This window comes from Hyperolius riggenbachi, chromosome 5 (assembly GCF_040937935.1).
Source record: "Hyperolius riggenbachi isolate aHypRig1 chromosome 5, aHypRig1.pri, whole genome shotgun sequence".
Lineage (NCBI taxonomy): Eukaryota > Metazoa > Chordata > Amphibia > Anura > Hyperoliidae > Hyperolius > Hyperolius riggenbachi.
Window position 1 is genome coordinate 311,712,940 of NC_090650.1, and position 7,552 is coordinate 311,720,491.

Consider the following 7,552-nt stretch of genomic DNA (forward strand, 5'->3'; position numbering starts at 1 on the left):
AGCTGAAGTAGCTGTAAAGATTGTTAAGAACTTATGCAAGAAAACATACAGTTATGGTAAAAACTCATGGAAGGCCATTCTGTATTGGAGAAACACTCCAACCAAAGGCATGGATAGTAGTCCAGCGCAAAGACTGATGTCAAGAAGGTTAAAGACCTCCTTACCGGCAACAAATACGCTTTTGGAACCTTGTGTCGTACAAGGTGCAGAAAAGTTACGATTTAAGAGACAAATGTCAAAGGCTCATTATGTACATCGGCCAGGGATTTGCCAGAGTTGAATATTGGAGAACAAATCCGTATGAGACCTTTACCTGGGGATCAAACAGGCCGTTGGAGAATGGGTACTTGTTTGCAAAAAGTTGCACCACGCTCGTATCTTGTGGGCATTGATGGAACTCTTTATCGTCACAATCGTGTGGATTTACGAGTGGCAGAAAAACCTATGTCACAATACCGTATTGATAAGAGGGGGTGCCTCAGACCAATGGTACTGACAGTCCTGAGCAAGATAGCACACCCACCACCAGTCAAATGTATGTCAGCAGGAGATGAGAAGAGCCCAGAAACTTCCAAGAGGATTAAAGGACTCTGTGTGGAAGCAGGAAATTTGGGCGCATGAGGCAAGTGGACAAAAAGGGCGCCGCCATTCACTCCCATAATAAATATCGTTTAATCGGCGCCCAACAGAAAAAAAGTGCGCCGGAGAAAAATAACGTTTTAAAAGCGGCGCCCGGAGACTTTTAATGTTTTATAACTGTTTCTCATGATTACACATTATTTAATGATTTATAATTTTTTAAACATTATTTTTAAACGAAAAACAGTACAATATTTTTTTTAAAACATTACTTTTAAACAAAAAACCGTACAAATTTTTTTTTTCTTTTACATTTTTAAACGAAAAACCGCACCATATTTTTTTAAAACATTATTAATACTTATCACAGGTCTTAGGTTTAGGCACCACCAGGGGGGTCTTAGGTTTAGGCACCAACAGGGGGGTCTTAGGTTTAGGCACCAACAGGGGGGTCTTAGGTTTAGGCACCGACAGTGGGGTCTTAGGTTTAGGCACCAACAGGGGGGTCTTAGGGTTAGGCACCACCAGGGGGGGTCTTAAGTTTAGGCACCAACAGGGGGGTCTTAGGTTTAGGCACCAACAGGGGGGTCTTAGGTTTAGGCACCAACAGGGGGGGTCTTAGGGTTAGGCACCACCAGAGGGGTCTTAGGTTTAGGCACCAACAGGGGGGTCTTAGGGTTAGGCACCACCAGGGGGGTCTTAGGGTTAGGCACCAACAGGGGGGTCTAGGGGTTAGGGATAGGTACAGGGAGGGTTCTGTGTGAGAGTAGGGTTAGGTATAGCTTTAGTAAAATTCTTATTAATGTTTTATAAAACGTTATTATAAATTTCTATTTTTAAACAGGGAAGATAAACGTTTTTAAAATTGCCGATTTTATACACATTATTTCATGATTTATAACTTTATAAAACATTACTTTTAAACGAAATATAACACAAATTTTTTTTAAACGTTATTCATGATTATCTTTTAAAACCCTGCGCCCTTTTTTCCCGGCGCCCTTTTTTAATGTACGCCTCTGTGTACCAGGGACAGTTGTCACCCGTAGTGGCAGATGCTCAAAACCACCTATTAGACTTAATCTATAGAATATAGAATGCATTATTTTTATCTCTCTTCAAATTTAGAGTGTTCATTTATTAACACTAAAAAAGGGGAAGATCTTATGGATGTTATGTTTGGGCAAGTGCAACTTTATGATATATGACTGTGTTTCCTGTTTCCAGTAATTACTGCTATTATGTTACTGGTCATTCTGCTAATAACATGGCACCACATGAAACAAGTGATTGGCTGCATGAAGTTTGAATTGATTGGCTAATTGCTTTGATCTGAGGAATATAATGGTTGTGTACCTGTATACTTTGCTGGCTAAAGGGCTTGAGAACAGGCGTGAGCCAGAAACAGCAGTCTGTTGCCACTAACCCAGCAAAGCATGTTTACATCTTGCTGATGCAATAAAAGAACATATTTACTACTTGGTGGTGCCAGCCTTCATCTCTTTTTTGGCAATGACCCCACTGTGTGGGGGTCTTCTTGGGCTTGGGCACACCTGCCCTCTCTTAAACGAGAGCCACTCCATTGCATTGTTTTACCAAGCATGTCCCAGTCCCAGCTGTAACTACTGCAATATGGCCCTGTGTCCTTATTATGTCCCTCTGTAACAAGTATGACCCCCATATTCTCCTTATTAAAAAGTATGGCACCCCACATCCTTCTTATTAGCTCATGTGGCCCATGTCTCCCTTTAATAAGTGTGGTGCCACGTGTTTCCCCCTTAGCAATTGTGGCTTCATGTGTCCCACTTTAGCAAGTGTGGCCCTATGTGTGCTTCTCTTGTGTGGCTTCCATGTCCCCTTATGTATGGATGCAATGTCACCCACTTGTGTGGCTGCTATGCCCTCCTCTTGTGTGGCTGCTATCAGTCCCCTTTTGTGTGCAGGGCCAAATTTAAGCCAAGTCCACATAGGCCATGGCCTAGGGCATTCCAGGAGTAAGGACGGGTGGGCAGGAGGCTGGAGAGGTGCAGTGGGATGCGGTATTCTTCTGCCAGCTGTCTGTGCCCTGTGCTGATTCCCTGTGTTCATCTGGCAGTCAGGAGAACTTTGGGAGTGCCATTGACGAGAAGCGCAGGTTAGAGATGGCCCGAACCTCCGATTTTCGGTTCGCGAACCGGGTTCGCGAACTTCCGCAAAAGTTCGGTTCGCACGAATTTTCGCGAACCGCAATAGACTTCAATGGGGAGGCGAACTTGGAAAACTAGAACAAATTATGCTGGCCTCAAAAGTGTTTCAAAAAGATGTTTCAAGGGGTCTAACACTTGGAGGGGGGCATGGCGGAGTGGAATACATGCCAAAGTCCTGGGGGAAAATCTGGAATTGATGCAAAGCAGCGTTTTAAGGGCAGAAATAACATTGAATGCTAAATTGCAGGCCTAAAGTGCTTTCAAACATCTTGCATGTGTATACATCAATCAGGGAGTGTAATCCCTTCCCTCCCTTCCTCCCTTCTCCTCCTCCATCTCTTGTCTTCCAGGGATTTGTAGGATGTCAAAAGCCAGCTTACATACATTGGCCAGGAATCAATCCCAGGTTAACTGCTTGGAAGGCAGCTATGCTCACCACTATACTACCAACACCACATGCTGAAGCCAGCCAAGCATGTACCATTGTGATATACTCAAGAGAAAAATGAGCTTGCTTAGGGAATTGTAGGATGTCAAAAGCAACCTCACATACATTGGCCAGGAATCGAACCCAGGTCAACTGCTTTGAAGGCAGCTATGCTCACCACTATACCACCAACACTACATGCTGAAACTTCTTGGAGCAGACATACTTCCTCCCTCCAAAAGACATACATACATCCCCATAAAATAATTCAACAGCAACTGCATGCTCAGTCTCTGTGGCACAATTAAAAGACAAAAAAAAAAAAAACAGCAAGCAGAGAAGCTTCCCCATATTGGAGCATTAGATTTGGTAAAGTCTTAAGGCAATGTGTTGTAAGACACAAGTAAGCTTTAGGTTAGCAGGAATGGTTGCATGGCCAGCCAGGCTTTTCATCCTTCCCACCCTTGCTCTGGAATCTTCCAGACTTCAAATTGCTGCCCTTTGCTGTGTGTGTTACACCAGCATCATCCAGGGGGGCACATGATCTTTCTGAAGTCTTGAATTGAAGCCTGTAAGCAGTATCACCATGTGTCCCACTGCTTTCATTTAGCAAATTAGGTAAATAAGCAAGCTCATTTTTCTCTTGGGTATATCACAATGGTACATGCTAGGCTGGCTTCAGCATGTAGCGTTGGTGGTACAGTGGTGAGCATAGCTGCCTTCCAAGCAGTTGACCTGGGTTTGATTCCTGGCCAATGTATGCGAGGTTGCTTTTGACATCCTACAAGTCCCTAAGCAAGCTCATTTTTCTCTTGGGTATATCACAATGGTACATGCTAGGCTGGCTTTAGCATGTAGCATTGGTGGTATAGTGTTGAGCATAGCTGCCTTCAAAGCAGTTGACCTGGGTTTGATTCCTGGCCAATGTATGTAAGCTGGCTTTTGACATCCTACAAATTCCTGGAAGACAAGACAAGACAGGAGGGGGAGGGAGGAGGGTGCAGGGGGAAAAAAAGCACAAGAACAAGATTGGCTCTCAAAAGAGCTGTTGTGGGGTGCTATTTTAGGAATAACAATCAGCCAGGAGCAAGCTAAGAAGTTTACAAGAGCCTAAATAATCTTTCCCTATGAGAGTCTGCCAGCAGCTTTCTCTTCACTAATTAGTACAGGGACACGAACAAGTATAATGGCCGGCGCTGCCTGCCTTATATAAGGGGTGGGGTGGCTCCAGGAGATAGTGTAGCCTGATTGGCTACAATGGGCCTGCTGACTGTGATGTAGAGGGTCAAATTTGACCCTAATGGTGCACTATGGGGGCGAACCGAACTTCCAGTAAAGTTCGCGTTCGCATGCGATCGCGAACCACCCAAAGTTTGCCTGGAACCGTTCGCAAGCAAACCGTTCAGGCCATCTCTAGCACAGGTAAGGTAATGATGCCTGTCACTCCGCTTACCTAGTCCAACTCTACCTTTGGCCTCCCCTTATAACTATCAGTCACTCACCTCTGCTCGCCTCCAGAGAAGCATCTGGCTACGTATAGCGGGGAAGAGAAGCATTTGGCTACCTATGGGTGGGGGAGAAGCATCTGGCTAACTTTAGGGGAGGGAAGGAGAGGGAGAAGCATCTGGCTCCCTATAGGGCGGGGGAAGCATCTGGCTACCTATAGGGAAGGGGAATAAGCATCTGGCTAGCTCAGGCATGGGCAAACTTGGACCTCCAGCTGTTAAGGAACTGCAAGTCCCACAATGCATTTGCCTTCATGAGTCATGACTGTGGCTGTCAGACTCCTGCAATGCATTGTGGGACTTGTAGTTCCTTAACAGCTGGAGGGCCAAGTTTGCCCATGCCTGGGCTAGCTATAGGGGAGGAAGGATAAGCATCTGGCTACATATAGAGGAGGAAGGAGAAGCATCTGGCTACTTATAGGGGAGGAAGGAGAAGCATCTGGCTATCTATACTTAAGGGGAAGGGAGGCTTGGTTGAGATGCAGGCCTTGGGTAGTAAAAAGTACAAATCCGGCCCTGCTTGAGTGGCTGCAATGTGTCCCCCTCTTATGTGGCTGCTATGTCACCCTCCTGTGTGGCTGCTATATGCCCTCCTCTTGTGCTGCTGCAATGTGTCCCCCTCTTATGTGGCTACTATATCCTTCTTTTGTGTGTCTGGCCCCCCTCTTGTGTGGCTGCTATGTTTCCCCTCTTATGTGGCTGCTATGTCCATGAATTTGGGTGCCTGCTATGTTCCCCCCTTGTGTGGCTGGCTGCTATGTCCCTCCGTTTTGTGTGCCTGCTATGTTCCCCCTTGTGGAACTAGATGGCTGGCTGCTTTGTCCCTCCATTTGTGCAGCCACTATGTGCAGTTAAACATTTGCAAAATTGCAAAAACACCCCATACTTACCATCCTTTCCTCCTCCTTGAAGCTGGAATCCTGCTTGAACCCTGCACATGCCAGAACTACAGACCTGGCTTTGGGTGATGCGGCTGCTTTACAGATCCTCCTGCTGCCTGGCTTGCAGCTGCATGAAAGAATACATCATTGCCCGCCTCACAGCTGCAGATGGATGCAGAAGTGGCAGTCTATTGTACTGCAGAAATGGGGAAAGTGTAACTTTTGTGTTAAATTGTGACAAATTGAAACAGAACCTCGGGAGGGTGCTCACGAAACCCCAGAGTTCCGTGGAATTCAGTTAAAGTTTCTAACTCTAACTATCATACACACACATTCAGGACTCACAAGATTATCCACTCCTCTACAACTTCCTTCCACAAGCCATTAAGCTCTCACCATCTTTCAAGATCCTGACAGATAACCTTAAATAGTAGCTGAAGCAGAAAAAAATATAGATACTGTACCTCAAAAGAGGTAAGCCCACCAATACAGTGCAGAGTTCCTTTAAGCATTTTTGACAAGTATGGTCTGCCTATTACCAGTAGCACAAAGCCACTTGTGCACAGCTTTTTCCACCTCGCATGCGTAGTACGATGGTGCTCATACATGAATGCAAGTATGGCCATGGAGGTGAAGAGGGTCTAAGCCAGTGGCGGTTGGATCGTGGAAGATCTGGGATGCCTCTGGAATCATCCTGATGCTTCAAACTATTTAGGTAAGCTAACGTAATTATTTTTTAACCACAGGTCTGCAGGCAAGCATACAATCTAACCTAGGACATGCTATTCAGCTACTGATCCAGCTGTGCCATATTCTTAGGGAATCAACAGGTTGACAGCCTTTGTATTATCCCTCTCTAACTTTCGGCTGTAAACTCTTTTCCAATGGGCATGACTATCCCCTTCCAATGACTACCCCCCCCCCCCCTTTAAAAACTGTATCTCTTTACTGCGCTAGTACAACTGTAATGCAACACAGAATATTCTGCTGCTATACAAATATACAAATTCACAAAAATAATCAGAAGTCATGGGAAATCAGATCAACAACACATTTACTGCAGCACTACTCCTTCGATCACAATGCAATGATAAATCATTGCCAAAACCTGTTACACGTTGATCAAAAGGGGTGTTTTCATCTGGCAGTATCAATCAAGAATGGGCTCCATCTGAAATATGGCCACATGCATCTGGTTCTGGCTAAACGATTATCCACAGTCATTGTTATTTATATGGAAAATTATTTTCAGAACCGCATTCTTCTTTATATATAGAACCCCCAAGGTTTATTGTTTCTTTAGTAATTCATTTCAGTTTAAAATGTTAATAAACCTTATGATCTAGTGCTCTTTGATTTATGATGAAATACCCTACAAGAAAATCACTAGCTGTCCAATTTTCTAAAATTAATACACTAAAGATTTTTATAGCTTTATTTTATAGTTTATTTTATGTAAATGAACAAATATAAAACACAGAGACAGCCACTGCACCGCCGTGTCTGTTATAATTTAGCCCTGGTAATACAAAATGAAAGACTATAATCTGCAGATCTTAAAAAATGGATGTTGTTTACAGATATAAAATTTACAATGTACACGAATTACCACCGATTGATGATTGTGGCTTTGCCTGTTATTATCTCTTAGGGCTGTATGCAATAAATTCAGCTCGCAGCTTGCAAGGTCTGCAGTAACCAAAAATGTAATTGACCAATGGCCATAAATTACTATACTGCAAATTTATTAAGAAACAACAATGCTGAATGAATGGAATACTTTGGATAACTATATGCTTCCTGTTGAAGTCTACAAGAACAGGAACACTAAAAATTAACTGTATTCACAAATATGGACTGCATTTGTGCATGTGTGTGTATATGTGTGTCTATGTGACTAAGGTGGTGTGTGTGTGTGTGTGTGTGTGTGTGTGTGTGTGTGTGTGTGTGTGTGTGTGTGTGTGTGTGTGTCTA